Genomic DNA, 26,248 nt, shown 5'->3' with positions numbered 1-26,248 from the left:
GCAGGTGATTGATCTGTCTATAGTTTAAAAAAATAAGATGATCCCTTGGAGAAAAGACAGTACAACTTATTAATAGCATTAAGCCCTATGTATCCAGCTGTGACTCAAACCAGATCTACACATGGCCTTCCAATTAAACCAATGAGTCATCTTTCAGTTTGACTTAAGCTAATTGTAAGCTAAGTTTCTATCATTTGCAACTGGAAGAATTTTGATTAATACAAACAAGTTTCAGTTTTTACTCTCTTTGGTTGAAATATCCCACAGAAAGTCACTTAAAATTCAAGAAAATGTTGTTTTCTTCTGTGTAGTCAGGTAGGAAAATTTTACCCTGTAATTTATTATTCATGAGTTTTTACTGAAACAAGTACAAGTATCTGACTCTGTCATGATCAGAGGAGATCATATTCATACAGTAGGGGATGCAAATATTTAGCTTATAAATATATGCAATAAGTTTTGGCTGCCTTTTAATGAAGCATAAACACTAGTAAGCACAGCATATATACATACTGAGATTTACTTAGAAGCTTTCTTTCTTTAGGAGCTCACAATCTAGCTGAGAAGATGAAGCATATATACAACACCCACAACAATAGACCAGTATCATTGTTCATCCAGTAAGCATCCAAGGTGCTTGCTTAGAGTGTTACAGGCTGAGAAGTAGTGAGGAGGAGGAATGGGAAATTCTATGGTGGATATGGCATGGCCAAAACCAGAGTGGCTGGAGCCTTCCACATCAATCACTAAGCAAGAAAAATGTACTATAAGTTTGTCTACAGCCCACTCTTATGGAGTCAGTTTTCTCAAACGTCATTCTCTCCCCTCAGATGACTATAACTTGTATCAAGTTGACATAAAACTAGACAGCACATTGCCATTCTCAATCCATGGAACATCCATTACTTACTTTTGCGATGAGAACATTTAAGACATGCCTAAACTACTTCCAAGTGCATGAAACATTATTATTAACTATAGTCAACATGTATGTTTTAGAGACTTAGAACTTTCCTCTCTTAGTATGTGTATGGAATAGAGAACCTTGGATTCACCAGTTCAGCTGATAGACTGATTAGCAAGTCCCAGGATCTCCATCTCTGCCTCCACAGCTCTGTGATTGCATGTGTGTGTGTGATTGTACCTGGTTGTACATAGGTATTGGATATTGAATCATTCAGTTCTTCATGTTTTGACAGGAAACATTTTAGCAAGTGACCTATCTCTCCAGATCTGCAACTGACTCATAACTGGAAACTCGCCCACTCTGACCAGTAAGTTTTCGTTTGTTGTATCCTTCAGTTTCTGGTGGCCACTCTTCCATTGGGAATCTCTAGGAATGCAACTTCCTTAACTTCTGCATGTGAGTGAAATTGTCTTTCTATGTCTGGGTTATTTTACTTTGCAGGATGCCCTTCTGTGTTGTTGAAGAAATAAGACTCTTAAGGATCTAAGGATCTTTATCTGTATTTAGATACACACACACACACACACACACACACACACACACACACTCACATATATATCACCAACCACTACCTTTAATTTTCTTTATCCATTTATCTGTTGATGGACATTAGGTTGTTTTTGTATTTGCCTGTTGTAGATAAAACAGCAATGAAAATGCAATGGAGATTTATCTATGAGATGATGATTTCATTTTCTTTGGAAATATGCCTAGCAGTATAATTGTTAGACGATATATTAGTCCTATTTTTAATTTGTTAGGACCAGCCATATATTTCTATAATTATTGTACCAACCTACATTCCCACAAACAGTGTAAAAACATCCCTCTTATCCGTATATGACCAACACATGCTATTTTTGACTTTCTTCTCATGGCTACTCTTAATGGAGTAAGGCAAAAACTCAATGTAGCTTTGTTTTTCTCTTCTCTGATAATTAACGAAGTTGAATGTTTCTTCATATACCAGCTGGCCATTTATATGTCTTTATATGTCTATTTGCCTGTTTTCTAACTGGACTTTTTGCTCTTCTTTATATTGAGTTGTATGATTGTATGATATATAGTTTGGATATTCTTGCTTATTGGATATACATTTTGCAAATACCTTTACTTCCTCCTCTAAGTAGCTTTTGATTTTGTTGCTTATGGTTTTTTTTTTGTGTCAAATTGAAAAACTCACCACTAAGAACAATGTAAGGCAGTTTTGCCCCCACCTTTTTATTTGTTTGTTTGATTTTGAAGCTTGAAGAACATTTGGTTAGAGTTTGCGAGAAAAGCAAGGCAGACAAACTTTCAATCTTGGCAGGAGAGAGACCGAAAAAAAAAAAGAGACAGAAAAAAAAAACAGAGAGAAAGTTATGCCTTTTAAAATTAGGTTCCTAGGAAGAAGACATATTCAGCCACGAAGCTGCATGATGGGAGTTGAGGCTGTCAAGGGGGTCAGGGAAGGAAGCTGTTTATGGAAGGAAAACGAGCCTCAGCCCGGGGTCAGCTCAGGCGCTCAGCCCCGAAGACCTCCCCCATCTTTTCTCAGAGGACTTGCGACAAGTTTATGTTTAAATCTTTAATTCACTGTGAGCTCTGCTCTGTGCGTGGTGTAAGGATGGATATCTGTATCTGTGCTGCCTCTTTCGTGTGGGATTTCTTTTCAGCTTCTGTTGGGGAGCTTCTGCTCTCTCCTGCTGTGTAGTTCCATGCTCTATCTAAAGTATAAAGCAGCATCTTTAGGAAGACACACATTATACTGCCAAGTCTTCTAAACAGGAAAATAACCATTGCGTGTGTTCAGGAATCTGAATGCAAAATTATAAAATGCCCCTTGAACAGACGATTTCGTCATTTAGGAAAGCCTCGCTCAGTTTTATCAGGATACAGTTTCCCAATTTTGTCATAGTTATAGGAAACTGTCACTAAATTCTGTTCAAACATCATAAAATTCTGAACTTAGCCCTGAATTCAGGTGCCACCTGTATTCTAAGGAGCTATGTGATCTTGGGCAAGCTCCTCTACCTCGTTGAACTTCAGCTGTATTTGTAGAGATAATACCGCTCTTCTTCATTTTGCAGATGTGGTTTTTAAGTGAGACAGATACAAAGTTAAGCATAGTGCCTGGCACATGGCGCTGTAGTTTTGTTATGATTATCAACTTCACGCATGAACTTTTTATAGGGGGCTTTATGTTCCATGTATGGGCCACAGGTTGGAACGCCAGCGCTGACCTCAGGGACGTTTGCAGAACTGAATGAAGGTTTTCTTGTTGAGGATGGTAAGTAATAACAAAGGGTCCATAGGAGAAAGGAGTCCAGGGTTTCTAATTATTGTCTCATGTGCTTCAAATTCAGGTTTAAAAAATGTAAAGGCATAAGAATCTTTTTAAATAAAGCCTCTGCGAGTAAATACATTAAAATATTTAAATTGAGGCACTAGGAGATTATCTTAGGAGAATAAGGATGAACTTGTGCTCTCAGAAGGTGATCGTTACAACTCCTTTGCTAAAAATAGACTTCTTTGCTAAATTATATGCATCCTCAAGCCTTTTAACAATTCTAGTGATAAAAAAGCTGGGTTGTCTTTGTGTTATTATGAAATTATGTGTAACAGGTAACGTACACACAGGCGTACAACTTTATTTCTATAAGAACAGATTGTGTAGTATAATTTGTTATGTTGTGGTGAGATTTATTTTGGACCTCGACCACGTGGATGTGTTATTTGAGAAGGTCATTGACATTGCTGTTTCTGTTGTAGGAGTTTTTTTTTAAATAATAGGTTAGAGAAATTATTTCAATGATAGTATATCAATATGAAACTTATGGCTCATTTGGAAAAGGTTTCCCCACCAATTCTTGTTGCAATGTAAGCTGAGGATGTTCGTTAGTTTGCTTTTCTACTGAAGTCCCCATCTTCTGAGCCTGCACTGAACCTGCAATACTTATGGAAAGAGTAACCATAGCAACCTATATTGATGTCACAAGCTCAGGCTTCTGACTTCATTGCATAATGCGGTAGAAAGTGGATGTGCAGCAGAAACAGCCTGCTAAGGAACAAGTATCTTGATTCACTGCGAAGAGGACAAAGGAGCAGCAAGCTGTAAGGGTTGGAGGCTGGATTGTGAGTCAGATCGTCTGAGTCCTTATTTTAACCTTGCCTCTCACTTGTTGCCTTGTTTGGAGTAATCGTGTTTACATGTGTGCACTGGGATTTGAGGCAAAAAGAATCTCCTGTCTGAGATGGACAAGGCAGAGAAAAACTCAGAATATCACATGCTTTGCGTTTATTAGAAATCTAAGTAAAGCTAAAGCACCTTTAAAATTTGAGAAGGAGAAGAATTACTGATGTTTTCTTGCAGATTAATAGCTAGCTCAAAAAGAAAATATTGAAATAAGAGCCCTTTAGCTAGGCTTTCTTTGTTTATCTTCTGGAGTAGTATTGTAAGAAGGAAAAGGTTGATGCTTCAATCTGAATTTCAGTAAAAATGCAGAAAAGTCATATAGATTTGTCACTCTAGATAAATAAACACTCTAGGTGTTCATTTAAAGGTCTTCTGTTGTGTTCAATGTGAAATCAATAGTTAATATGTGTCTGTTAATCCATGTGATGCTCCCCATATTATATGGTGCCCATTATAATAAATGTTTCTTAGTTTTACCATGTAAATGAAATCCTTATTAGAGAACAATGGAATGGGACTGCTAATTTAAGATTAAGATTTAAAACAACCTTAAATCTAATTTTGTTTTATTTTTAAGGAAAGGTAAACTTTTCCATTGGATTCTATAACCTACTTGTTTCCATTCATCCAGTAATTTTTATTATATGCTAGATTTTAGAGTTGAGATGGGAATAATTTTATTTGAAAAGACATCGAAACAATCAGCTTGTTCTTTAGAGACTAAGAGGGAAAATGGCACAGTTTAATGTGGAACATCTGTTTGTTTGTTTTGAGACAGGGTTTCTCTGTAGTTTTTTTAGCCTGTCCTGGAGCTTGCTCTGTAGACCAGGCTGACCTAGAACTCACAGAGATTTGTTTCTGCCTCCTGAGTGTTGAGATTAAGGGCGTGTCCCACCACCGTCTGAGTGCTAAGCATCTTAATAAAGGGAGTTTTGACCCTTCATACCCCTTTTATTATCAACTCCATGATATTAAAACCTAAACTTCTATCATTCTTGCTTACCATCTTGTTCTCATTCTCTTTTCCCAGCCTAAAATAATTATCATTCATATTTATTGTTGATGCATTTTGTGAAATAGCAAGAAAGATAAATGATTGAACAACGGTTGAACAAATGATTATACTATGTTCTGCATATTCTTTCTAACGGAATTTTAGGCTTGTGGGGCTGAGAGGGAGCTCCACAGTTAAGAGTACATTCTGCTCTTGCAGATGACCTGAGTTCAGATCCCATCACCTACACACTGTAGTTCACAAATACCTGTAGCCCCATCTTTAGGGAATCTTCTACCCTTTTCTGACCTGTGTAGGTACCTACGCACATAGGTGCAAAATGACAGACACATGTTTCTAAAAACAAGGTTATAAATTATGAGAATTTTAATGCATGTTTTTAACTGCTTCCCAGAAATACATGAATTGATCTCACAAAAGTGATACTCATTTTTTTTTAATCTACTACTAATCATGGGTATAATCTTTAACCATAGCAAACTGTTAGAGGAAAATACTGTTTAAAATAGACTTGTGCTGTTCCCTAGGCATCCTGTGGCATTGGACAGTTTTTTTGTTTGGGAATTCAATTCAAGTTAATTTTTTAAATTGTAAATTTAAATTTAACAATTTGGTATTGATTTTTATGGGTTTACAAGAATAACTTTTATATGAAGATAGCAATGGCTACATTTAATGTCAACTTTTGTTTCATTTATCCGTTGGTCTTTCATTAGAGTCCTCCTTTGTGTTTTCGTTACCTCATATTTTCATGTCTCCAATGTGCTAATCCTCTAGTAGTTTTCACATGGGGTTTTCTATTGTCCAGTGATCACAAGGTGCGGGGGGGCTGTCTCAGCCAGTGAAGCACTTGCTGTGCAAACATGAGGACCTGAGTTCGACATCGTCCCAGCACCAACATAAACGTGGGTGCAAGCTTTAATTCTAGCTCTGGGGAGAAGGAGACAAGAGAATTCCTAGTTAAATTGCCAAGTTCCAGGTTGAGTCAGAGGCCCTTTCTCAAAAAATAAGGTGGAATGTGATTGTGCAGGATATCTTAAATTGATCTTGGGGTTTCACATGTCTGTGCTAACACATCACACGCACTGCCATTACTATAAGCACACAGAAATGTGTTAACATACATGATACATATTTGTCTATTTTTCCTGGTATCTTTTCATTTATATCTTCTGAAATACATATTGATGTAACACGTTGAAATAGAGTTAAAATTCATTTGAAAAATTTCCAGTTGTTTCCCATCCCCTTCGTTTCATAATTTGATTTCCATTGCCTTTTGGCCTTCTGCCTCAGATCAAGTAATATGCACCAAGTCTGTATGTGGTTTCTGTAATTCTGTTCCATGATCTAATTATTTTACTGCTTTGCATATTAATTATGACTCAAAGCCTTTGAAGTCATTCTATAATAATCTTATAAAATAAATTAGAAAATGTATGCTGTTTTTCAGTGAGTATAGAAAAAATATTATGCCCTATTGTTCTGTTTGACTTGCTGTTTTTATCCAAGTTGATAAATTTTATTTTTATTTTTAAATTCATGAGATTACTTTATTCTAAATGGTATGTAACAATTTGTCCATCCAATATATGATATCATTTATTTTCTCAGAGACTACTTCGTCAAATGTTTTTTTTACATATATAGCAAGTTAATCTTATGTTTGTATATGTATTGTCATATACTATGAATATTATTATATACAATGATATTACAGTACAATATTTTCTTACATGTGAAAGATGTATTTCAGTTATTTACCCCATTACCATCTCTTGTCCCCCATCCTTAAATCCCTTTTTTTAAAAATTAATTTTCTTTTAAAATGTTTTTAATTGAAATAGTTACATCACCCCCACTTTCTTCTCATCTTCTTCTCCTGATTACCCTCCCTGGAACCACTCCTTTGCCTCCTCCACTCCCAAGTTAATAGCCTCTTTTTCTTTGATTATTATTGTTGTTAAATACATGTATGTGTGTATGTGTGCACAAATATTTATAGATACAACCTCCTGAGTCTGTTTTGTTTGTGTGTATGCAGTTTCAGGGTCAACCTACTTTGTATCGTACAGTCAGAAAAGGAGTTCATCGTTGGGATACTCTGATTCTCTCTCTCTCTCTCTCTCTCTCTCTCTCTCTCTCTCTCTCTTTCTTTATCTCAACACTTATTAAGTCCCTATAGTTTGCTTTTGTCTAGAGGTTGAATGTTATACATTTTTTCCTTTGAGTTATGTGGGGCCTACAGAAGTGGGTCTGCTCTACCTTGACTGAAGGCTTAAGCCTACTCTTCCTCTTTCAAAGTTATTGACAATAAGTTTAACTTAAGGTGTGACTACAAACAAGATATCCTGACCTCGGGTGTGGTTATTTGGTGTTTTGGATATTAAAATGGCCCATAGAGGTGAACCCAACTCACCTTGACCAAAGGTCACAGAATTCAAGCCTATTTCTGCTCCTTCAATATGACAGGCTGCCTACAGAATGTTTGGTCTAAGGCGTAAATGTTACATGTTCTGCGTAAGTAACAGAATACTTAACTAATGGATATAGTTGCTTGATATTTCAAGTATTGAAACAAGTAATTGTCTGTTTGTCCTTTGTGTTATGTTAAAGCAGCCTTTTGCCTCCCTCATTTTTGGATGGGTTATATAAGCATATGGAAAATAAAAACATGCATATTCAATATTCAATGAATAGCCCTCCCGGTTATATCCTATGTCTCTGTATTTGTTCCATAACTCTGTTCCTCCTACCTAATTTTTCTAATCCACACATCTCTACCCTGAAACATGTGAACCCCATTGATGCTGGACCTCAACAGATGTCACTCCAATGTGTGGCCATGACAGTGTTAGTGTTAGCATATCGATTGATACTGCCATTGTTCCAGTCTTGTTTATACAGCCATTTCTTGGTATTCTGGCTCTTGTAATCTTCCCTTCCTCTCTCTAGTAATGTTTTCTGAGCCATAGATGCAGGAGTTGTAGTGTAGATGTATCTTATAGTGTCGGGCTCCCCAGAATCTGTTTATCTGCATCATGCCTACTTTTTTTGGTGATGCTATTCATTTATTGTGTGATCAACTTTTTCTAGACAGAGAGCCTACAACAGACCAAAGTCCAGATACCATCAAAGTTCAACTTTGTGAACGACTAAGTTTTATTAGAGTTACTTACAGGAGCTTGGAAGAGAAGTTACAGGAGCAGAAATGACTCAAGGACTGCTTTATCACCCATGTCCACCACACCATTGGTGACAGCTCATGAAAACTGGTAGGTAACCTAGAGCCCACTGAGCAGTCTACTGGCAGCTCAATAGGTTAAATAGTGCTTTGACAGTTGACTTGGGTTGTCTAAACCTCTTTGGGGCAGTTGGGTTGGTTTCTCTTATCTAAAAGTGATTCTCAGCAGTCTTGACTCTTTACTCTTGGGGAGGGAGGGGCCTAGTGAATCTGCTGTATTTTGAGCTGTTTACTTTCCATCCTAATGAGTTTTCCTAGGATGTTTCAATCTCTGAGGAAACACCATTTGCTATAAAGAGAGGCTTCTTTTAATTAAACTTCTTTTGCTTTCATGTCTTTTTCTTTTTCCTGGTGACCCATTATCAGGGCTATTTGCAGGACAGAGTTGAAAACATGGACTCTATACAAGTGATTACACCACTGAATGAAATGTCTCTCTCCATCTCCCTCCTCCTCCCCCTTCCTCTTCCTCCTTCTCTCTCTCTCTCCCCTCCTCTTTCCTTTTCCTTCCCCATCTCATATCAACCATTACCTGTCTGTAGATTCTCAGGGAGAGGAGGAGACTTGTGTGCCCTTTCTGCTTCTCTGGCAGGGCATGGACAGGCCAAGTTTAGTGCAGCTCTTGTGCAGGCATCCATACCTGCAATTTTATTGTTTTCTTTTTTTTTCAACTCTTAAAAGTTAATGGACTAAATTCGAATGGATAGCTATACCAAGGACAGGTCACTTTCACACCGGCATAAATTTAACAGTCAAGACAGCGTCATTTACTGCCCTTCTGGGTCAGCTTAAGGACATTGTAGTCACAGCTTTCTGGCTGCTTTCCAGAGAGATTTTTCTTTTTTTTTCCCCTCCATCCTTAAATTTTGACATGAGAATCATACATTCTTTAAAATACGTGTTTGAAGTCTTTCTTTTTTCTTTACTGCAAAAAAAAGTTTTATCTTTTATTTATGGTTCAGTGTCTGATAAATTTTCTATAAAACAGTGTGCTTCTCTTATTACTTGTTTTGGAAGAGGTGTGAGTTCACGCGTGATGGCAGAATTGCCTCTAATACTGTAGGAATTGTTGTTCTTGTTTCTTTGGGGAGAAATGAAAGATTATTTAAATTAATGATTTGAACACTTTGTGTTTATAAATTTCTTCAAGTTTTCTGTTTTCTTAACAAGTTTTCTTTGGTAATTATACTTTTTCGAGGAATATAGCCCCTTGTTTTTAAGTATTTGCTTACTTTTTAAATGCCTACTATACACTTGTCTTTTTAATTTTTGCTTAGTTCTTTTCAGTGCTGTAGACTAAACTCAGGGCTGACATACTGGGCAAAGAATACTGGGCTGCATCTAGTCCACATCACTAGAGATGGCACATGGATGTCAGTTTTTTTTTAAAATCAACATTTGGTTGTCTTCATTGTTTCCTTTGTCTTTTGATATCTAATAAAATACTGGAAAAATTAGTGGCTTGACATAGCCATAGCTTCATTTCCTGTCATGATTTGGTATGTCGAGAACACAAGTAAAGCACCCAGGTCACCCCTTTGCGCTGCATGACGCTGATTATGCCTATCTGGTGACATTCAGATGCTACCACTAGGTTCAGAGAGTTCAGGACAATTTCACTCCTGAGCTTCGGACTTTGGTGAGGCCTTATGGAGGGCTGAACCTAGTTCCTCATTCTAGGTAGCACAGAGCTTCTCCGCATGTCCCCTCCTCAAGAGTTGTCATCACGCTCCTTTCGTTGAAACCAATTCTACAAGAATTGTTCCAAGGGACAGAAAATAGAAGCTACATGTCTTCTGAAAGCCTAAACATGCATCTATGATAGCTTCACTTCTGCTATAACCTGGATCAAAGCCCCCACAGATCACAGATTTCCAAGAGGTTCAATAGATCCCTCTTCTCAATGGGATCAGGTGTAAAGATCTACAGCCATTTTCATCTGATTCCATCAGTTTATCCTACATGAGGTTTGAGTTATTCATTCTGGCAATCTTTTCTTTATTTCTACTTTTGCTGTTTTGCTTTGTTGTTGGACCCCACACGACAGTTTCTTCAACTGATTTTCTCCTATTGCTCATTTTAAAGTTTTTCTTCTTTTTAATTGTGAAACAGGTTCTTCGTTACCTAGACTACCAGTAAAATCATTATGTAGTTGAAGACAGCCCTGAAATCCTGATCTTCCCAATCCAGTAGTCTCTACTTGCCTTGGGTAACAGACATGTGTCACCAGGCCTTGGACCATTTCTTCTCCCAATATGAGTATCAAAGTGTAATATTTTTGTCACATTATTACTTTCACTGGCTTTAAATTTTTCGTCAGTATTGATAATTTGCTCCCGATTCAATCACAAGTAGTGTCATGGTGCCATCATCTTTCCGTCTGTAATGCTCTCTTTCCTGTGTTATGTTCTTTTTTTCTGTCTGATTCGATGAATTTCAGAGAAGTCTTTGCATTTCCCAATTCTCTTCCTGGTTCGATCTAAGCTGAAAGCTAACCCTTCTAGAAAAGTTGGGTATGCCTGTCCTTATTATTATATTTTTTATTATGAAATGTTTTTATTAAACTCTGAGTTTGAGGCCAGACTGGTCTACAGAGCAAATTCCAGGACAGCCAAGGTCACACAGGAAACCCTGTCTCAAGAAGCAAAACAAAAACAAAACAAACAAAAACAATGATAAAAATACATGGGCTTAATATTTTAAGAAAATTTTATTTTTTTGCTTATTTTTAAGTTTTCATTATTTCTTTAGATATTTAGCTTGTATTTTATGTAATTTTTTTAATTTTACAACTATTGGTTCTAGACATACTTTTCTGTTGGTTTGGATTCATGGATTTTACAGTGACTTCATAATCTAGGGGACTCCATGGAGTTAAAGTAAGAAATATGTTCTAGAGACAGCAAAGCTTGTCTTACTTGTACTTAAAGGCTTCTATTAAATTGGGATTATTTTGCTGCTATTCGAGACTGACAACAAAACGCTGTCAGATTTTGACCACTGCAGAGATATGCAGTGTATTATATAGAATTTTGGGGCTGGGCAGATTAAACATCATTAAATGTTTCTCTTTGGTGAGATAAGAAAGCCTTCAAATGAGAATCAAAATGGATTCCTATAAATTGTGCTTGAGAAAAGTGGGCCAGATGATGCAAGGTTTTATGAATAAGTAAATTATTTTGATTTGGGGAAGCTGGGAATATACAGTGTCACATTTACTCGAAAAGAGGAGGGTACCCCTTTTCTCATGAAGAAGAAATTTAGTGAAAACAGCTAGAGACAAGAGGCAGCTCACGGTGTGAACTATGACCCAGTTATGCATAGCAGCTGAGAAAAACAACAACTTCTTCTTCTTCTTCTTCTTCTTCTTCTTCTTCTTCTTCTTCTTCTTCTTCTTCTTCTTCTTCTTCTTCTTCTTCTCCTTCTTCCTCTTCCTCCTCCTTCTCCTCCTTCTCCTCCTCCTCCTCCTCCTTTTCCTGGGTCTTATACATCAAGGCAACTGTTTGATCACTGAGCCACACTCCAGTGCCTGGAGCCTAGTCTTTAATGAACCAGATATTTTTGCAAAGGGCTGAATTAGTGAGTAGGATCTGGAAACCCATTTTCCCAGAGACTTAAGTATGGATAAGTTAATAAATTAACCAGTCAATAAATGAACACTGATGCTGTAATTACTATAATGGGATTCCAAGGATCTATCCCTGTAGACTTAACATTACAATACGTAGCAGTATTTCTCATTACATTATCTTCTTATCAAGACTACGTTTGTGTTACTAAGTTCCATAACCTAAATAGGCAGTGTTCAGCATTGCCTTCTGAATCAGACAACCCTTGTGAACCTGTTTGTGGTCTTTCAGCTTCTTATAGTTTCAACAGGTGTGGCTCAGAATGCCTCTGTATAGTCTCAGTTGATTTCATTTAGACCTGTGATTCCCAGTCTTCCTAATGCTGCCACCCTTTAATACAGTTCCTCCTGTCGTGGTGACTCCCAGTCCTAAAATTATTTTCATTGCAATTTCATAACTGTAATTTTACTACTGCTTTGAATCATGTGGAATTATCTGTGTTTTTTTTTTTTATTTTGAGAACTACTGTGATAGAGGTTTCAGAACATTTGAGTGAGGGAATTCCTTATTTTGTCTTCCAGTTAGCTCTTATGGTGGTTTGAAAGAAAATGGCCCCCAAAAGGAGTTGCACTATTAGTTGTGGCTTTGTTGGAGTTGACACTGCCTTTTTGGAGGAAGTAGATCACTGTGGAGGCAGGCTTTGAGGTCTTACATATGCTCAAATCATGCCCAGTGAGACAGACCACTTCCTGTTGCCTGTGAGTTAAGGTGTAAGAGCTCGTTCTGTAGCACAATGTCTTCTTGCATGCTACCTTGCTTTTAGCCATGATAATAATGGACTACATCTCTGAACTGTAAGCAAGCCAACACAAATGTTTTCCTTTATAAGAGTTGCTTGGTCAAGGTGTCTCTTCACAGTAATAGAAACCCTAACTAAGACAGTTCTTCATTCTATAACTTTGATTTCTCACTTTTATTTTTGCCCCAACATTAGCATGGCAACTAATGTGCTGAGTATTACGCTAAGTTCTGTGTACAATTTTTTTCCATTAACAATGCTACAGTGGAGTCAAGGCAATGGGAACATGAGTGCCACATTTCCCCTGATAGCTATTGGAGCATCTTCAAAGTCTTTTCTCCTACAGTTTTGGTGGCGTTTAGATAAAGCTTCAATAAGAAAGTGAGTGGCTTAGTTTTCCTGATGAAAAGTTTAATTTAGCTCTCCAGCATGTTGCTTTTAGCTTGTTTGTAGATATAATCGTTTAGTTAATGAGGATGCATCCATTCTGAGTACTGCCTTTATAATGAATTTCCATAGATTTACATAAATTCCCTGGGGATCACTATAATGTGAGCAAAGAAAGAATTGCCCAGCTGTGCTTTGATTTAATGGAATTATGAGGCTTTAGGGTGTGGGTTCTGAACAAGATATCTGTGGAAAAGAGTCACCCAAACTGCTGGAGAAATCATCCTTAAAAGAATTTGTTCTCACTTTGATAAAAGGCTATTCCAGAAGTCAGCAATAATCCAAGGATTTAAAAATTGGTCTTAGGCAAAGCTCATGAAAATGCTGTGCGTTTCAGAAATCACTCGTTCTGCTTGAGTATGGATGTTAATATTTTATTATGGCATTTTCAAGGTAGAGACTTATTTTAAAATAGTTTCTTAAAAAATCTAGAGAATTAGCAAAGACTCTATAACTCATGCCCCAAACTCAAAATCAATAGCATCCTTATACGTTTATCTTGACACTTGGTAGGGGTTGCCCAAATTCTTCCAGAATTTGTTACTTGTGTTTTTCTGTGTCGTATTTCAGTCTGTGTCAGTGATAGACAAAGGGATCTTGCCATCTTTTTAACTCTGTCATCTTTACATCTAGTGTCCCAAATACTTAAGTGCTTTTGTACTCTGTGGCTAGTTCTCCGGGTTAGTTAGAAAGGCCAAATGACATGAGAAAGACCTTTTGACTCCCTTTGCATGGGATCATAGAAACACGAATTCTATTCTTTCCAAGACAATTCTTGGCCAGCTCTCCGCGAATGTATGTCTTTGGCTCAAGTAGCCCTTTTCAACAATATGAAGGAATCAATACTGATTTATATTCAGTATTGAAAAGATAAACACTGATTATGAGTTGATAGACTCATCTTTGTTCTTGAATATATAAATTGGTAAGTTCTTAAGGACACATGGACAATGTTTACGTGGGATGCAGGAAAGGATGAGGTAATGTTTCCTGTGATATTAAAAATTGCTTACTGTAGCAAAAACAAATGGTATCAACACTCACTGCTATATTTTTGTGCATTCATTATGTTCCAGTATTTTCCTTTTGACTGTCTCACATAAAATTCATAACCTTCTGGCTTATGTGCTCAGATGATCACATTTGCATATCAGAAAATGGGAAACAGAAGGACTGAATTCTGTGTTATAGGCATTGCAGTTAGTGTTTGGTATAGCTGTGGAGATGTCCTTGACACTTGAACTACACATACATACATACATACATACACTTACATACATACATACATATATGCATTCATGTGAGTGTATGTGTGTGTGTGTGTGTGTGTGTGTGTGTGTGTGTGCGTTTGGTGTTTCGACAGAGTCTCTTTATGCAGCTCTGGTTGCCTAAGAACTCACTCTGTAGACCAGGCTGGCCTCGACCTCATAGAGAGTTGTCTGCCTCTTCCTCCCAAGTGCTGGGATTAAAGGTTGCACCACCTTGTCTAGTGAAACCTAGTATTTTTAATGGACCAAAATACATGTGTCCTAAATTTTTTAATGTGTGGTCCAGGGGCATTAAGTATATCTGTACTGTGGAATAACCAAAACCACCGTGTATCTCTAGAAGTCTTTTAATCACTCTAAATTGAAACTTGGCCATTGCTTAGTTTCTACATTGCTGTCTTCCTGCCATCCCCGGAAAACATCAAAAAATTTCCTGTCTCCATCAGGTTGACATGTTTGGGTAGCTCATTTAAGTGGATTCATATAGATTGCTTTGTGGGGCTGGTTTATTTTACTTAATATAATATTTCAGAATTCATTCATATTGTAGCATTTATCAGGACTTAGTTCTTTTTTGTGATTATAGATCTTTCTACTTCATGAGACCCCTTAGTTGGTTATACCTGGAAACCCAGAAAAAAAGAATTGTCAAAAGTTTTAGACAAACCTTGGTACAATATAAGACCCTTCTAAATCTAAAGTTTTTATATATGCAAAGATTATTATTATTTATCCATTAATATGTAAATGAACACTTGGGTTGGATTTATCCTTTAGCTGATGCCACTGATGCTGTTATGAATGTGGTTATTCACAGGTTTATTTGAGTCCTTACTTTGCTTCTTTTAAGTATAACAATGGTTCTGCTATACTTTATAATTCTAACTTAAGTTTTTTGAGTAACTGTCATAGAGTCTTCTATAATGGGCAGGTCACTTTTTCATTTATCCCCAGGAAGGCACAATGTGTTGTCAGTGAACATCATTATACTTTTCTTCTGCTGGTTGATGTCCTAATGACATCACAATGTGGCTAGTGATGTCGTGCACAAAGGCATGCATGTAGTGGCCATTTATAAATCTCCTTTGGTGAAACATCTATTCAAGTTCATTGCTTATTTTTAAAGAGTTGTATTTCCCCACTGTTGTTAACTCTAAGAAATCCTTTGTGTATTCTGGATGTCAATTACATATCACATACACATTTTGCATCTCATATACAAGTCAATCACATGAGTTTCATGGGTTTTTTTGCATTCTGTTAATGTTCTTTGATACTTAAAGCTTTCTAATTTTGATGAGGTACAATCCTTTTAAAAATAAGTGTTCAAAGTATATGCTCTCAATCGAAATAATAAAGCACAAAACTCTATCAACTTCATGATTTGGTATAAGTTATAATTCTTCAGTTATAGGTGAGGGTCTGTGTTGTCAGGAAAGACATAAATGAAGCAGGAAGCCTAACATATTGTGGATGTGTTTATAGTCTGATTATTTCCTTTTCTTCTTCTTTTTTTATTTTTGAGACAAGGAATCTTTATGTGGCCTTGCCTATCCTACAAACCAGACTGGCCTTGAACTCACAGAGATTCATCTGCCTCTGCCTCCTGAGTGCTGGGATTAAAGGCATGCACCACCATCGCCTGGCTCAAGTGGTTTTTCTTGGTGAGTGCTTATTTTCTGTTAAAATTGATGCAGAAAAATAATGTCCTATGAGCCATGTAGCATATTTTTGCCTTGCCTTTAATACTTCAAAGGTGTTTAATAGAAAGGGAAAGACTGAAGAGGGTGAGATCTTTAGTGGTAAATAAAGGCACAGAGAAACCCTGTCACAAAAAAAAAGATCAAAAAGAAACAAGCTGAGTTTTCCATCCCTTGGTTCCAGGTGAAGTGCCAGGATGTCTTCTGCCTGAAGAGTTAATTAAGTGCGATTTAAAGAAATGACAGACTCTCTCCTGTCTCCTGCACAGTTTGCTTTCCTGTGGACCTTCGTTTAAGCCAAATAGAGAGCAAAATAAAAGCTATTCTTCCTTTGCCTTTTGTTCCCTGCCAGAAGAGCCAGGACTGAACTCACCCTCTGCTTAGCATGGAGCAGGGGAGATGGGTGGAGATCAAATCCAGGTTGTACTTCTTCATCCTCTGGTTTCATGAATTCCTTTTCCATTGTTTTTTGTTTGTTTGTTTGTTTGTTTTTAGAACCTGGGATACACATACCGATTTTCTATTTGCTCTCAGAGAGTTGTTCACTCTCTGCCTTAGATTCTGTGGTTAGATGCAGATGCTGCCACAATCACACAGCTGGTAAAATGAAACAGAGAGTTTTTTCCTTCCCACTCAATCCAGGGATACGCCTCAAGTCTTCACCTTGTAGGCACAGACCTGCTCTAGCTCTGCAGGTTCTCTGCAAGTGAGCAGTTATGAAAGGGATAAGCAACTGTCGTGGAGATAGTTTCAGACATGTCAGGAAGCTTGCAGCAAGCAGAGCACTTCTGCAAACCTCCCGAGGTCTCCACAGACATAGCATTGGCTGTTACCGTTTCTGCTCCTTGCAATGGCTTGGGCAACATGGGAAAGACCATAGTGCTGCTTGATTGTGGGTAGGAGGTGAAGATGGTGTGATGGGGTATGGGTTTATTTGACTGAATTCCATCTGAGGGACTCTTCCCTTAGTTAGACACCCTGTGTGTTACACGTTACCTATGCCAATCATTCTGTTTCACATAAAGGCCAAGGAGATTTATTTTTTATTTACTGTATTTATAGTGCTTACATATTTCATTAGATACTGAAAGCAATCCTAGGTAAACATTCCCATGGTATTACTGAGGAGAATGAGGCTGGGGAGCAGAAGTCAATGGCTCTGTTGCTGAAGATCACAGACCAAGCTGGGTAGGATCACTTGCTGCCCCAGAGTTACCCCCCTTTGCCCCCTTTACTTTGGCCTTTCCCTTGTTTACTCTCTCAGTTCTATGATGCTTCTCCCATTAAACTCTTCTTATAGATGCCAGAGAACAAGGGAAAAATAGGGCTGTGTTATACAAATGTGTTACCCGAAATTAGAAATAATTCCTGCATTTTGGGAGAGAGTGGACAGTTCCTGCATTGACATTGTAGAAAGTCAACAAGGGGCTGATGAAAGCCTTAGTGGGGGTCTTGTCCATATGCACACCCTTCCCTTTGAGGTCACTGTCACCTCCATTATCCTAGTGCACTAAGGAAGCAATACAGACAAGTTTGTACATGATGTATGGGATCCGTGTAGTGAAAGAATTGCTGGAGACAATATCATTCAGCCACCACAAGGATGCTTGTGGAGAGCTGCACCGGCTTACCAATCTGCCAATGGCAGAGTCCTTGGTTTCCAGTTCACAGCAGAAGGGACTTTGTGAGACACGTTTTCCCCTCCATGCAGCTTGATTATTGGTTTGTTCTTACTTGTTTCCAACGGAATAATGATTTTTCTGTAGTGTCAGTTTCACAGCATAATTATTTGTCTGCCAAATCCAGTAATCACTGTGAATTAAAGACATTATTTATTGGATTTCAGGGAGAATAGGCTTTTGTGCCTTAATTATTTTGGGGGTAGGCTTATTTGATACTCAGAAAGCCCCCATCTAGATCAGATTGGGTTAGGAAAAAAAATCCATTATTTTCTTAAAGATGGTGCCAATTCTGGCAATCATTTTCAGATGATTTTTACAAGATTGCAAGAAAAGGCTCAGTGTTGCCCATTGCAAACAAGCCCAGGCTTCTAGCAGCAGCATTGGCATAGGCTTCTTGGGAAAACACCGAACTGGGTGAATAGTAATTATGTAGAAGCTGTCCTGAGAGTCTAGAACTAGATGCTTTTGTAAAAGAATACAAAGAAATCGTCTTAGAGGATCAGGAGGTGAAGGATCAGGACACACACAGTAAAGGGCACATTCCTGAGTGGTAGTGTTTCTAAAGTTGGTGTTTGGGGTATGTGTGTGTGTGTGGGGGGAAAGGGTTGAGTAATATCTTTATCACTGTTATAAAATCATCAGCAAGCATATAGCATACCAAGTTGGGGAATGCTTTCCTGGTGAATTTTCATGAGTATGTTTATTTGATCCTATGGTAACCCTATGAAGTTGGAGCTTATCAAAGGTGAGTAGATAGGGGCACAGACAACAGAGGCATCTTGTCTGCAGTTACACAGTGGGAGATGTGAACATTGTATTCAAATAGGCTGACTCCAGTAGCCCTGCTCTTAATGGCTGTCAGTCAGGACACCATTTGCTAACATATCATGCAGCTCTCTAGTGTACACAGACACAATCTAGCTTCCTGCCATCCCTGAAGGTCAATTATATAATTTCTGGTGCTATAAAAAAATACTCCCAATTGTCAACAACTTTTGTGATTATTGACAAAGAAACCCTAATCTTCATGAAGAGACTGGCCCAATGACACCTTTTATTTAGGGGTAGAATGACAGCTTATTACAGGTGCATCCACTTACTGAGCGTGTCTGTAGATGCGGGTATCATGCTGGGCACACACACACACACACACACACACACACATACACACACACACATACACACACACATTCTCATGGGATACTCATAACTGCATGAGCTAGGTCGTTTAATTTAACTGGACCTCTCTCCTCTATGGTTTTGTTTTGGGGTCTGTCTTGTTGGGCTCATCAGGAAGCATTCTTCCCAGGTCCCCGAGTCACAGAAAGGTAAAGTGTGCTCCCTTGTTGTCTCTATGGTTTCAGCTACATGACATCTTTTCACATTCACCTCCAAATCCCACCACATACTAAAGTTCCTCTTCTGGTTTAATGAATTTTGTGGGGGCAAAGGTCAGCTAATTTCCACACTCCCTGGTCTGTTATTTTCATTAGCACACTTTCTGCATTTCCTATTTTCAATTAGAGCTGAAAACAGTGTTATAGTCACAGGAATATGAATGTCTACCATCAGAGTAATCCCTCACTCAGGACAAGAAAATCTGTAGCAGCCTTCCTGTGAATGGCAATGGATTTGTTTACATTGGGTAAGTTTTCAGAATGAATGAGTTCAAATTTGATGGAAATATTTAAACTTCTAATTTTGTTTGCTTGTTGATGTCCATTTAGCTTAGGTAACAGTAACTGTGCAATGCTAAACTGGACAACACTGGATTATGAATTGCTGCAATTTGTGTTTATAGAACAAGCATCATGTAGCCAACTCAGACTCCATGTGAAAATTAGGTGAAATGGCCCCAAGTCTGAAGACACCAGAAAACCTTTACTTAGCTAAAACAAAAAAATCATGGTATCAAGATTTTTTCTTTCTTTCTTTCTTTCTTTCTTTCTTTCTTTCTTTCTTTCTTCCTTCCTTCCTTCCTTCCTTCCTTCCTTCCTTCCTTTCTTTCTTTCTTTTGGTACAGAACATGGTGCATCTAGCATGCTAATGACACACTATAGTATTAAGTTACATCCCTGTCTTTGTATCATAATATTTTCTGTAAACTTGGAAAACACTTCCATTTTTTTATTTGCACATCTGTTTCCACATACACATGCCACACATAGGATGTACAGCAAACAGGATTGAGACAGACCTTCTAATGCTTTATGTATTGATATACTTTTTCTCTGTTGTAATTTCTTAAGATATCTATTTCCTGTGAAATTTTATAATTTAAAATAAAGAAGCACAATGTCCTAGAATACTCAGAAGAACACCTTATATCTTTACGGCTGGGAATGCAAGCAGTGTTCTTGGGAATGTTTGCCATTCTTTCTGTGAGCCTTAACCTTCCCTTGAACAAATGTCTACATTTGCATAACCAGTTGCTAAAATAATTCTCACATTAAATCATCCATTATTGACCTGCCACACTACATGACAAAATAGGCTTGGAGTGATTTTATAATTATACTTTTTGATGCTGTGTCTATGGCTGCTGAAAGTCAGACTTGCCAATCCAATGCATATTTTACATTATTTTTATACATAAGCAAAGGCTAAAAATTGGCAATTTAAAACATTTGTCATCGTATTGTGTCATCTTTAGACAAATTATTACACCAGAATAGACAGAAAAACATTTTGATGAGGAAAGTTTTCTCTGGCAGTATTGTATTCTTTTTGTTCAGCTATCAAAATACTCGGGTCATTTTTATAGAATTTAAAAGGAATATAAGATAGCCTGAAAACTTTGTAATGTTTTAACCCCTTTTTCTCATGATTACACAGATATAAGAATACGTGTGATTTTTGAAATAAGGCCTGATTTTCTCTGCTACTGTTGAAAGGCACCTTTAGCTAAGAAAGTGATGCTTAGTGTCAAAGCATCTGCTCGCATTACTTTGCCTTTAGCTAAGACAGTGAAACTTAGTGTCCTAGTATCTGCACACATTCCTTTGTCCTTTCTGTGGTTAGCATTTCTGGTTCTAGAACATTTGTACATCCATGTTGTCTTTTGAAATGCCTATGAGTAATGTTGAATTGCTTCTGATAGCTTCCTTTTCACCTTGATGCTTATATATCATATTTTCTTCCTAGGGAGTAAGCTTTCAAGTTGAATGATTAAGTCTCTAATGATTGGCTAGTAAATATTAAAAAATGGGAGACTAAAGCTACAGTGAAACCCTGTCTCAAAAAACCAAAAAAAAAAAAAGACAAAAGAAATGGGAGAAAATCAGAAAGGATCATTTCGAATGTCTCAGAGTAAAAAAAAGATCTCAGAATGTCAGAATGTGGTCGACTTGTTCTATAGAAAAGTTTTGATAGCATTGTTAGAGAGAGAGTATGTGTTGTATGTACCCTCTACATATTATTTGCCAGTAATAACATATTTTACTTATATTTTGTAATGTTGACATCATTATCACTTTAAAGTCCAAATTTTAACTTGTCATTTAAAGCCCAGTCACATAGTATTTCAAACATGCAAAGTATGTGGCATGTTTAAAATTGTGAAATATTCCTCTGAAGATTAAAAGATTTATTAAGCACTTAAAGTGTGCCAGATCTTGTGCTATTGGAGGAGGGATTATTTGTTCATCCCACCTGCCCAGAACCAAAATAACCACACATATATATTAATTAAAACACTGCTTGGTCCATTAGCTCTAGCTTCTTATTGGCTAACTCATATTAATTTAACCCATTTCTACTAATCTGTATATCACCACATGGCGGTGGCTTACCAGCAAAGATTCAACATGTCTGTCTCTGGCGGCTCCATAGTGTCTCTCTGACTCTGCTCTTCTTTCTCCCAGCATTCAGTGCAGTCCTCCCTGCCTACCTGAGTTCTGCCCTATCAACAGGCCAAGGCAATTTCTTTACTTGTTAATGGTAATCACAGGACACAGAGGGGACTCCCACATCATTGTGCTAAGTTCTCTTTACAAATCATATGTTTTTATATTTGCAAGTATTCTTGGCACTAGGAAACAATTATTCTTTAGAGGAGGAGGCTGAGGAAACCCAAACATTTGGCTCAATTGTACATCAATAAAATTGTATCATTTTTCCTATAGCCCTTGACTCCTCATTTTGCCCTCTATTGCACTGAATTATATGCTCATTATTAGTAAATGTGAACTATGTACCAGGCACTTATCTTAGATGCCTATGTATGCTTTTAAATGACCTGTCCCATTGTATACTGTTTAGAAGTGACAGAACCATGGCTCAGATTTCAGTGTTATGATTTCATATTGATTAGTACTTCTATCATGTGATGTAAATCTCTTAATTTCATCCCCTTAAGAAGGGGATGATTAGACATGGGCTATTCAATAAAAATTCACTTAAAAATAAAAATAAAATAATTATTAAGACTATCTCTGAAATAAAGGAATCATAAAAATTCACTACTTGAAACTTGATTCAAAAATCAAGTAACCTTTGTGTTTTACATCCTTAGTGTCTGTATTAAATGTGATCTAACCTACATTTTGTTGCACAGTAGAAGCAGATTATTATTATTATTATTATTATTATTATTATTATTATTATTATTATTATTTAGTTGGAAGTTAATACAATTCCAAAACTAACTCCTCAGTTGATTAAAGTGATTTACTAGACATTCAGTTAGAATACTTTCAGGTAATTTGAATAAAGCATGAGGCGCAGGAATCTTTTTACATAATGGTACAAAGGATGGAAAGTAGTTCTATGAAAAGGACAGACGGTTGAAGGAAAAGCATATTGATTCCATGACTGAGAACCTAGGTAAGGAGAAATGTACAGGAAATTGAGATGTTATAGCAGGAGTAGAGAAGTGGCTAAATGTATGTTGGGTGTGTCTTGTGACTGTGCCACTCATTCCTTGGACGGCAAGAGTGGTAGCATCTCCAAATCCCCAGGCTTTCCCATGATTCTGTGATGACCTTGCTCTTCTTTTCACCGTATCTTTTCCCTCATTCAGTCGCTACCACTTTCCCAGCACTTTCAGAAAGAGCCCTTGCATCTACCCCAATGATTTCTGAACAGGAGAATCCCAGACTGTGTGAACAGATCCTCTTCAGAGGAGGCCTCTACTAACACTAACAGGTGAGTGCTCTCAGTTTGGAGGAACAAGGACTAGCACAGACTGCAGGGCACACTCAGTACACACAGAATAAACTACCTTTGTCCCTGAACACCACAGCACACTGTTTCTGCAAACAGTCACCTCCCAATCTGCTGGAGAAGAGAGTAGCCACTGGCTTAGATTTTAGAGCTTCTATCACAAAGTTCCAGGAACCCAATGTCGTAAACCACAGAAATTTACTCATTCTCCTACAGCTTTAGAGGCTGGAAGCAGTTCAAAATCAGTGTGACACCAAGGTAAGGCCATGCTCCTCGGGCTTTAGGGAAAGCCCTAAATTCCTTCCTTGCAGTTTTGATGTCTGGTATCTGGTAACGTTTGGCATCTGCTGTAACTTCTCTGCTTAGAGCTATTCAATTCCAGTCTCTGGCTTGTCCAGTATTCTACGTCTGGTGTCCCTTTCTGTTTCTTATCAGAATAGTGTCATCAGATTCTGAGCAGACATTCAGGTTGGAGCACACTCATCAGTCCACTGTGAAGTTCTAGTTTAGGTCTGCCATTTGTTTGGAGATGGGGTCACAGCGATGAGAAAAATCCAAGGTGAACGGCTCTTTGTGTGGACGTTACCATCTATCATGAAAATTAAGAATTCCTCAAATCACTACTTAGTGTATATAAAACACTGTAAGGATTTCTTAAGTTGGTCCAGCAGAAGAAATTGGTTGCCTCAAGAAGCTGAAAAAGCCTTCCTGTTTGGTTAAGTTTGGTCTTAAATGTGAAAGATGAGTGCAGAATGGACAGATAGGAGTGAAAAGAACAGTAGACAGAAAAGAATACTAGAGAATGTTCCAGGCAGGGGGAGTAGCAGCTCTAAGTGGCCCACTGTCGGAAGAAGGCATTGGAAAAAAATCTCAAACAGTAGTTGTGGCTGGCATCTCTCAATTTACAGCATTATAACTAAAATTATGATCAAGTCATAGACTCTAGATGTTTCTATATATTACAAAGATTCAGGAACCTTGGTAACATATCTGGTCCCTGGTTAGGAGTGGGAACATATATTGCTTCAAGAATAAAGAACTAAACAGTCTGCAGGGGTTGGTAGCATCAGAAAGACCCAGGAGCCAACTTGGAAAGGTTCCTTCTAGCCAAAAAGGGAAATTTGAGCATCAATGAAACAGACTGAAACACACTATACATTAAAATGTCTGAGTATGAAGTGATATTTTTAAATGATTTTAAGCTTTGCATGAAAGAACGGATCGACTCAGTGGTTCTTAATATTTCCGAAATAGAAATGATGGGATATTACGTAGCTCCACAAAACTATACACTGAAATTTGAACCTTAATTAAGTAAGAACTTCTCTAATTATCAATTTGCAGGAATCTCTTAAAGGATATGGTAGAATCACAGCAGCAAAGTCTTAAACTACCCAGACCATGAAGGGACGAATAACCTGGTTTCCTTAATAAGCTACCAATACCAACATAAGAGAAGAGGAAATATTTGAATTATAATGCATAAATACTATATATATAGTATGCACATTTTGTTTGGCTCTGTATTCAAAGCAGCCCAATGCTAAATGACAACTAGAAAGGCAGAATGCAGTAGACAATAAAGCTGCCTAGATAGTGAATGACAGTGGAGAATATTAGACATTCATGGGGAGAGGCATCAGGACAGTGATACGTATATTATGCTTTTAAATACTAATTTTTTTCATTTATTTTACATCCCAATTGCAGTTTCCTCTCCATTCCCTTCTCCTGTTCCACTCCTCCCACCTCCTCCCACTCTCACGCCTCCTCCCCCCTCACACCTCCTCCCCACTGTCTACTCAGGCGACAATAAAGTACATGACTTATCAAGTTGAGGTAGACCCACCTCCTCCCCTCCATCAAAGCTAGGTAAGGCAACCCAGCTTGGGAAATAGCTTCCCAAAAGTCAGCCCAAGCGCCAGGGACAGGTAGGTCCTGATCCCATTACTAGGAGCCCCACAAAGAGACCAAGCTACATAACTGTCACTACATAAAGAGTCTAGGTTAGTCCCATGCAGACACCCTAGCAGTTAGTCCAGAATCCGTGAGTTTCTGTGAGCTCAGGCCAGCTGCCTCTGTGTGCTCTCCCTTCAGTCATGACCCTGAGCCCCTTGTTCAAACAACCCCTCCTCCTCCTCTTCCGCAGGACTCCCAGAACTCCGCTCAGTCACATTGTGCTCTTTTTAAATAATTATCTTTTGGAAATGGTACTGAAATACTTTTAAGTGAACTGATAAAAATCACCAAGACTTGCCTCAAAATATTCTGATGGCTGGAAGTAAGATATCTGTGTTGAATTTGCAACTGGGCGACAGGTGCAAAAGCAAACTGTGCACGACTCTTTTTTGTATTCTTTTCAATGAGAAGTGAAAGGGTAGGGGTGTGCACCAATTAGGAAACAGAAAGGAGCCCTTTGTGAATGCTTCCTTTGTGGACTTCATCAAAAGTGTTTCCCGTGCTCGACTAGCTCATGTCCCCTTCTTCAAGCATGGTCACCAAGGCAACAACTGCTGCGTCTCCAGGCAGGGAACATGGCAGAGTTATGAGGTCAAGATCCCTTGAGGTCTTTTAAGTGTTGAATTATCAAGTACCATGGAAAACTGTGAAAGAAGATGGCCGCAGGAAACTGTGCAGAGAGCTGTGTGTCTGCACTCTCCTTCTGAAGCACCCACTTAAGGGCTTCCTGAAGGAAAAACAATGAAGCCGGGGAGAGGAAGTATGTGGCAATCTCGGAAATAGCAGCCATGTTTTGCTTTTGTCTGAACACAGCAAATTTAGGCTAAATAACAACATGGCAATTCAATAATAGCTACTTAGCTTTTAAAAACCGTTGTTTAGACACTACCTTTGAAAGAGTAACTCCAGTTTAGACCATCACATCCATAATATTGAATATTCTCCTTTTTCCAAACTTCGTTGCTATTTTAAACTAGTTAACTAAGAGTTGAATATTTATTTTTAAACTCACTTGAGTTACTTTCATATTATTTAAGAAGTCAACTATTTGGATTTGTTATCACTTTAGAATCTATCTAAATTATCTTTGGGTGAAAAAAATTCCTTGCAATTTATACATACTGCTAAAGACATAGGAGAAGAATTAGAAAAATCAATCTCTGCTTTTTATTACAGTGTATCAGGCATACACAGACATCATAACAATACAGTTATAGACATTAACCAATATATATTATCAATGTATTTGATTTAGTAAAA

At 37.7% G+C, this 26,248-nt stretch overlaps 1 long non-coding RNA gene across 1 annotated transcript in view; it reads left to right on the top strand.

The window, feature by feature from the left end:
- The first annotated feature begins 3,980 nt into the window (after positions 1–3,980).
- Positions 3,981–26,248, top strand: part of LOC125394634 (uncharacterized) — a 155,335-nt gene continuing 133,067 nt past the window's right edge. The window contains exon 1 of the long non-coding RNA XR_007230275.3: positions 3,981–4,081. This is a non-coding gene — a long non-coding RNA (uncharacterized LOC125394634). The remainder of the gene's footprint in view (positions 4,082–26,248) is intronic.

The sequence above is a fragment of the Myodes glareolus genome, chromosome 1 (assembly GCF_982192425.1).
Source record: "Myodes glareolus chromosome 1, mMyoGla1.1, whole genome shotgun sequence".
Taxonomy (NCBI): Eukaryota; Metazoa; Chordata; class Mammalia; order Rodentia; family Cricetidae; genus Myodes; species Myodes glareolus.
The sequence above is the reverse complement of the archived record's forward strand: the minus strand, read 5'-3'. Positions and strand labels throughout refer to the sequence as shown.